Source organism: Cherax quadricarinatus, unplaced genomic scaffold (assembly GCF_038502225.1).
Source record: "Cherax quadricarinatus isolate ZL_2023a unplaced genomic scaffold, ASM3850222v1 Contig1716, whole genome shotgun sequence".
Lineage (NCBI taxonomy): Eukaryota > Metazoa > Arthropoda > Malacostraca > Decapoda > Parastacidae > Cherax > Cherax quadricarinatus.
In genome coordinates, this window is record NW_027196742.1 from 57,171 (window position 1) to 65,769 (window position 8,599).

Genomic DNA, 8,599 nt, shown 5'->3' on the forward strand with positions numbered 1-8,599 from the left:
CATTCCCTCTCATCGCCAAGGATACAAAAACAAAATCCGCAATCATATACATGATTGCACGTTGCACAGGCGCCTCGACGCCTCCCACGTCCAAACTTAACACCCTCAATACTGATATCCAGCCTCCTCCCACTGTCCTCAGAACCTTACCCATCCATTCCCTGATACTCCCCAAATTATCACAAAAATACACTACATGAAACGCCGTCTCCTCATCCCCGCACACCCGACATGCACCCTCCACCACCAACCCTCTTTCCTTAAGTGCAGCACCCGACGGCAGTATACCATAGAGAAAACGGAAAAATACCTCTCGCACATTTGGACGCACGCACATCAACCGTAATCTCTCCAATATATCCTTCCACGCATACATAGAGTAGATACTCTCAGCCTTCACGACTACCGTCGCCCTTACAACACGCTCTAAAACACCCACTCGAACTTTATTAGGGTCCTGTACATGCAGCAACGCCCACAACACATCTTCACACACATTCATCTCCGACCCTCCCCACAACATTCGCACCTCTTCATGCAAGCCATTCATGCCCCTCCCTGCATACAGGTTACTTATGACCCCACACACGGCGTAACCCCCACTTCAAATAAATACACTTAACTCTTAACCGTAAATCAATCAACCCCAATCCTCCTCTGTTGACCGGTAAAGTAACCACACTCCTACTCAACCATTCACACCCGGAACCCCAAAGAAAATGGAAAACTCTCTTTAAAAGCCTCGTTACATCCGGACCTGCTAACAGATATACCGCAGCCACATGCCAGACTTTACTGTATAACAACACATTCACAACAATCGCACGCTGATGTACTGTCAAATGAGTTGGTCTCAACCCATCCAATCGCCCCACCACTCGATCCACAACAAGTCCAGAATTAACCATCCTCACCTCCCTCTCTCACACTACCCATATACACTATTCCACACACACTTTTATCCTGTCCACCATATTCCAACGTACATTCCTTCCCCAACTCTCTCTTCCCTCCCAATCTCCTAAGACCAGTAATTTTGACTTTTCCACATTAACTCTTAGCCCGGTAACCCCCGCGAAATTATCAATAACATCTCCAGCCACACGTAAACTCCTCTGCATTCGCACGAGTATTGTCGTGTCATCCACGTACCCTATTATTCCTTGCTCTCCACTTCGTACTCCCCAATCCACCTCCATACACGCTTCCACCTTTCTATAGAAAGGGTCTGTTAAACAGGCAAACAACAATTGAGAAAGGGGACAACCCTGCCTAATACCCTAACCAATGGATACCCACTCCCCTAACTTCCTATTTACCTGTACACACACTCCCACACCTGTATACAATGTCTCTGCCCAACGCACCACCTCCTCCCCAAAACCCTGCCTCCTTAATATGTACCACAACACCTCACGTTCTACACTATCATAAGCCGCCTGCTAATCTAACGCTAAGACAGCCCCCCCTGCTCCCCTCCCGACCCTTCCACAAAATTCTTTATAATACTATGCCCGTCATACATCGTCCTCCCAGACACACCATATTGTCCTCTCGCAAACAATCTATCCACCACACACTTCATCCTATTTCCTAAAATTTTTGCAAAAACCTTGTAATCAGCACACAGCAATGATATTATCCTTAAGTCCCGCACCGTGTCTTGTCTCTTACCTTTTGGCACTAAAACCACAACCGCAGTTCCTTGCAACCTGCCCATCCTCCCCTCCCTTTTCATCATATTCATTAGTTCTACTAAGAAGGACTTCAGCACATTCCAATGGCTCACATAAAACTCGCAGGGGAAGCAATCCAGACCTGGAGTCTTACCTCGTGCCATCCCTTCCAAAGCCCTCCACACCTCCCCTTCTTCAATATCCCCCCCAACGCCATGCAATCACTGCCACTTAGCACACAAGATACATTCTCCCCCAACCTCCCGAAAGCCTCCACATCCACCCCTACACTCAGTAAATTTTTGCCAAACCACCTATCCACGTAATCACTCATTGCCTCTTTTGTTCTTAACTCCTGTCCCTCCCTATATCCACCTAAGTCCTCATGTACCACCAGCCTATCAATTTCCATAGCCATACAGCGCTGCCTCTGTCCCCATAACACAAAGGCCGATGGGCGGTCACCCCACACCCCTCTTCAATTCCACCCTGCACTCTCACTGCATCAAATCTGTCATTCTGCAAATCTCGAATCCTCTCTTTTAACAACTCGATTTCCTCCTTGGGATACTGCCCTGCCTGCACACCCCTCTCATAACAACTTTGCAGCCTACCCTCGAAATACTGCTGCAACCCATACGTCATCCAACCTTGGTACTTTCCCCATCGCACATAAAACCGCCGGATCCTCTCCTTAGCTACCCCATCCCACCACCCCAGCAAGTCACCCACATCCCTACCCTCTCCCCACAAATTCTCCCACATTTTCCTAAAATCTAACCCAGCCTCCTCCACCCCAAGAAGTCTCACATTTAACTTCCAATACCCTGGATACCTCTTAGGTAAGCTGGCCCAAGTCAAGTCCGTATAAACAGCTCTATGATCCATGTATACAGCATCCACCATACGCACACGCATCACCTGCACACTTCTCGTCACATATAACCTATCGAGCCTGGCCGCATGTCCCTGTCTATGAAACGTATGCTCAACCATTAGGTCCCCACCTCCAATAACATCCCTTAACCCCATGACCAGCAAAAGATTCCTTAGGCTAACCAAAAAACACCCTGCCCCCCGTGGCTCCACATCCTTTCTACGTACTATACAATTCCAATCACCACTCACGATTGTTACCGAGGGAAGAGATCTCAAATAATAAACCAAAACATCACGCACAAATTCATTCTTCACCCATACATCACGCTCCGCCGGCGCATACACACAAACCACTGCCAGTCGCTCACCTCTCCACCATCCATCTACCCGGAGTACCCTACCCTCCTCCCCTCCCTCACATCTAATTACAACAAACGGGCTCGTCTCCTGAATCAGAATCCCAACCCCACCTTTCAAACGGTCCGAATATGCCACAAACACACAATATCCATCCACATTCAAATCCCAACCCACCTTAAAGTTATGCTCCTGCATGAATACAATATCTATGGCATGATGCCTCAAAAACCCCTGGAGCCACAAACGCTTCACATTCACACACAACCCATTTACATTCACAGTCATACACCTGAAACCTTGTTGAAGGATTTTACACGCTGCCCTGTAACTCCTTTCATAGACACGTCACCAGCCTTCCTACTTTTCCCACCATGCTCACCACAGTGAGCTCTATTCCCTCCCCGATCAAACACCTGACTGGACACACCTGTGGTGCCTCCACTCACCACGTCAGCCCATGGTTTCTTCCCCGGTCTCTGCGCCGGGGTCAAGACATCATCGGAATCAGATTGCGTTGCCGCCCTCTTCCGCTGAACACTCTCTGCATCCATGGTCTGGTCGGGGGATGCCTCACAATGCACCTCCGCCGCCACCTCGACCACGGTCACCATTCCCGTAGAAGTGGCACCTGCAGTCAGCTGGCTGTCTCTCCTCTCGTCCTCACTCCCCTCTGGTCCTACCACCAATTGTACATCATCCCCGGCTCTCTTCGTCTCCAAAGACCTTTCCGTCAACTGCTCTAAAGCCACATCCTCTGCTCGTTCTCCTCCACTCAGCTTGGTCTCCCCTTCCACCAAAGCAGAGACTGTAGATCCTACAGGCATTGATGGGCTCTACCCCACCATCGGAAACTCTCTCTCCACCTCCTCGTTCCAAGATGAACTATGGCCCTTTACAGGCATCCCGCTGGCAGGCTCCGCCTTCGGGTCAGGCCCTCGCTCCGACCTTCTGTCTGTATCCTATCGTCACTGCTGCCTCTCACACTGTGCTGCCATATGGTCATAAGCGCCATATAGCCTGCAAGTCTTGCGTGGCCCTGCATAATACACCATCACTTGTGTCCGGAAGGCGTCCAGGATGACAAACGATGGGATGGGATGCCTCAGCATCATCTTTAGGTTGAACGTATCCTCCGGCCAGCCGGCGTATGCCCCATCCACCCAGATACCTGCCGTTGCCAGATGCACAGTACCGTAACGTTCAAAAACGTTCCGTATATCTGCCTCGTCAGCTTCGAAAGGCATGTTACGTACCTTCACCCAAGTGTAGTGTCATGACACATCAATTAAACGAACTCGTATGGCCGAGTTTACGTCCACACAGCCATCTTGATACTGCTCCACCAGGTGCTCATACACTGACGTCGATCGTAGCTTAACGAATATTCGGTAAGCCTCGTTGAGCAATACTCCATACAAATCTTGATCAGCAATGCCATATGTGTTGCGAATAATCAAAGGTAGAAGCACCTGTGTGGACTGAGGCATAACTACACCCCACACTAAATCAAAGCACATAGTGTTGACTCGCCTTCTGATAGTCTGCGCCATCTTGTGAAAATCAATCTGCGCAGGAAGGCCTCTCAACCAGGAGCATGTGCGCAGCACAACCTTACGGCAATAAAGCAATGAGGTCAATGAAGTAGGAGAAATTGCTCTATGAAGCAGTTCAATACCGATGGTATTTACGCGCCTCCTCACACTCAGTGCCATGTTGGTACTAGGTAGCTCGCCTGAAAACAGCAGAGGGGTGCAGAGCACAACCGCACTCTACCGTGGTCATGCAGCGAATGAAGCAAGGGTGATAATATAAATTAATTACGTATGGAGAATTCTCTGTTTGGTGTGTCAGGGTCGTCATGACCTTCTTCATGTATTAAGTGTGAATTGTGTAAAGATTATAGGTGTAAGACCTTGCAGAGCTTTTGGGTTTATGTAGATTGCACGTTCATAGCCTTTATTGGGCATATTTCATGTGCGATAATCGTCATGCAATTAGAGGTTTTTAAATTGTTTTATTTGTGTTTTGTGTTGGAGTTTAGGGAGTGTACTGACTTTATTTTAGCATTATATAATGTGCTCCTCCAGTTGATGAGGGATGGAAGGCTAATGACTTCCATAAATTTGTAATGACTCATTAAAATTTTGTAATGGGGAAAGTATGGTTTAATCTCTTACTTTATATCAGTGGTTCCCAAACTGGGGGTAAATTACCCCCTGGGGGTAATTTAACCATTTTTGGGGGGTAATGGAGGGGTGACATGAAAAAAGTTATGAATTCTGAAAATCAAGGAAACAATGCGGTACCCGGTATGAGGATTATTGTTAACTTTGTCTTAGTATATAAAGTTGTAAAGTAAACCTATTATAAGTAAGTAATAAAGTTAAACCAAATAACAATAAACATCAAAAACTAATATACAGTATTAGAAAAGAAGAAATATATAGCTAAGTGTGTGGAAACCCAAAAGTATTTTGACAAGTATGCTTCAGGACAAAAGTCACTCAGTAGCCCAGATCGACCTGTCCAGTACGCGTCACTCACTTCCTGAGGCTGCCTCTATTTCACACTGTCAGTTTATCTGTGAGCATCAGCCGAGGTAGACATAAGCTGGTATGTATGTGTACTGCCCTGTGCAGTATATAGTTAGTATTATTAATTTTATATATAATGTATGTGTGGTTCTTACGTTTTCAATGGTTTTGCTAGGATTAGCAGAGTATGCGAGGCTGTATACGTTCACGTTTAGCCATATATATCAATAATAACAACATTTTGTGAAAGGGGTAACATGCTTTATGTGGCATGTTAAATTGGGTAACAAGCTGAAAAAGTTTGGGAACCACTGCTTTATATAATGTGCTCAGCCGATGGAAGAGGGTGTATTAATATTTATTTAGTATAAGTGGAGGCTTAAGATTTTCATTTTTTTTCAATGAATAAAGAGGCATTGTAGTGAGGCACGTATGTATGTTTTTAGGTAATTTTTATTGTATATGGGGGTTAATTTTGGGAAGATCGTGTAATTGTTTTAATGAGATTATGATGTAGGCCATTCTTCTGATTGTCTACTGTGAAGGTTGTGAACCTTTGCCATATGTCACAGTCATATTAAGTTAACTATATAAACATAAAAGGTTTATATAGTTTATATTGTTTATATTGTAGTAGTATATTATATGGAAAAATTTGTGTGTGTATATGGGTAACCTCTTTTATGTCAATTACAATGTGTTGTTATAATTTGTCAGTGTATGTTGTGTAGGATTGAGGATCCTACTGTACCCATTTTGTATCTTTTTATTTAATATTAAGCTGTAAAGTTTTTAAATAAAATATAAAAAAAAGTTCTGGTACTGACGTCTCCCTCAGTCATGTGACCAACCTGATGTCAGCTTACCACTCAGTGGTACCATCAGTAGGTTCACCACCCTCACTCAGAGCAGGTTCACTACCCTTGCTCTGAGTAGGTTCCCACTCACTCAGAGTGGCTCCACAACACTCACACTGACTAGCACTCTCACTTCTAGTCTCAACTGATTTCTAAGAGTTCTCTGGTCATATACATATCCCTTCCACAGGATTACCGAGAAATCCTTGTCTGGATAATTACTTCCTGCAACAGATTGATTGCCTAACTCTAGTACTGGGAATTGTTTTGCCAGTAAACTTTTGTCCATATAGTCACCTTTATACATAGATCCTGATGTAAACTTTTTACTAAATGAAATACACGAATCAAACAGTAACTGTAATTACTATACAGCAGGCCAAGCAAAGACATTACTCAGTGCAAACAATAACATAACCATCTTTAACTACAATATCAGATCCTTGAGCAAACATTACCATGCTGTACTTGCTTCGGCAGTACATATACTAAAATTGGAACGATACAGAGAAGATTAGCATGGCCCCTGCGCAAGGATGACACGCAAAGTCGTGAAGCATTCCACATTTTCATTGTTCGCATCGTTATTGGGAAGTGCGCACGGACTGCGCAGTAGCTCCCACTTCAAATGGTTTCTGCGCAGTTTTCACTGATCAAACATGGCGGATTACAACGGCAGGAGGATCAACACAGTTTGCATTGAGCTATTAAGGGGTTCTCTGAGCCCTGCTACGATGAACGTACTTCTTCCTGCAATTATTAGGGATCTATACGGCATCCCTAACGAGGAACTGTATGGTGTGGCCCTTAATGGGTTGAAAAGAGTATTTGTGAAGTTTACAAGGGCCAGTTTCTACAGCAGTGTGGTGGAGGAGTACCAGGAACGCCGAATGTGCCTCAACTCGACGATGGATGTGTGCATGCATGACGTATCTACTTACTACACGTGGGTACGAGTGAGAAATGTACCTTTTGAGGCGACCAAGTTTGGTATAGAGGACGTTTTCCGCAACTACGGAGTCATTCATGAGGCTAGAGGAGGGGTATGGCGGGATGGACCATATGAGGGCCTCCCGGAAGGTTCATACACCATCAAGATGACATTAAAGAAGCCTATACCTTCGTATGTCATGTTGACAGGCAACAGAACTCAGGTATATGTGTTTTATGCAGGACAAAGGAGGACGTGTCGTCTTTGCAACTCTTATGAACATATAGCAGCGAAATGTGCACATAGAGTTGCCCCAGGGGTGCCAGCCCCGGTGGAGGAGGTCCAGCAGACGAGTGTGGTGGCGACGGCGAAAACTGGGACTCCTCTTTGGAGTGAGGAGGTGGAGAAGGAGGGAGAACAGTTGGGGACGTGTGTTACACTCCCAGTGGAGGATGGAGATCCTCCTCCAAAGCCTGTGGTGGTGGAGGAAGTGTCCTTAGAGTCTGCTCCAGGAATTCTTGGAGGAGGCTTTGGTAGGAGAGGACATGGATGGACGGCCCAGTGATATGCAGCGATTGCAAGGGCTGAGTGATAAAAAGGGAGTAACAGGGAATAGTGGACAGGATACAGTTGTGGTGGCAGAGGTACACAGGGAGGATGTACCTGAGGAAGAGATGGCTTTGGGAGGCAGCTCTAGGAAGCGGCCAGCGGGGTTTACTGAATTAGACGCGTTTTAACACCTGGGCAAAGACCAGGTAAGAAGGCATGGGCAGAGGCGGTACGAAAATCCCCTACAGGGAGGGAGTACAGGGAAAATCGGGGGGGAAGGACAGGGGGGGTAGGGGGTCTTATTAAAAAGAGTAGTAAGGAAAGTGTGAGCAGCTTGAAGGGAAGTGTGAGCAAGCCACAGCGGCACAGAGGTAAGCCGCCTTTCCTTGACCATTCAGGTGTGTAACACTAAATGCTAATGGCCTCAAGACTGAAGTAAAAAGGGTATGGTTGGAGTGGTTTATCAAAAGGTATGACGTGGATGTTTGTTTCCTACAGAAGCATAACCATAAGTCAGGTAGTGAGTTGCGATTGAGAGGATATAAGTTGTTTGTAAGCATGGCAATGCTTTTAAAGGGAGGAGTGGCTGTTTTAGTAAAGGAGACCAGTACATTGCGAGTCATGTGGTGGGAGGAGGGGGGAGGGGGGAGTGTTGTTCGGGTGGATTGGTGGTGGGGGGAGAGCAGGGTATGTTTTGTGGGAGTTTATATGCCCGCAATTGGTAACGTGAGGATAAAAACAGACTTTGTTCAGGACGTATTGTTATACTATCTCAGGGGTTTACCTGCTATCGCGATAATTGGAGGTGATTGG

General features: G+C 46.1%; 1 non-coding gene across 1 annotated transcript; it reads left to right on the forward strand.

The window, feature by feature from the left end:
• Positions 1-6,770: 6,770 nt before the first annotated feature.
• On the forward strand, positions 6,771-6,877 carry LOC128704600 (U6 spliceosomal RNA). The gene has a single exon (XR_008409550.2). It is a non-coding gene; the product is annotated as a U6 spliceosomal RNA (small nuclear RNA).
• The last annotated feature ends 1,722 nt before the right edge of the window (positions 6,878-8,599 follow it).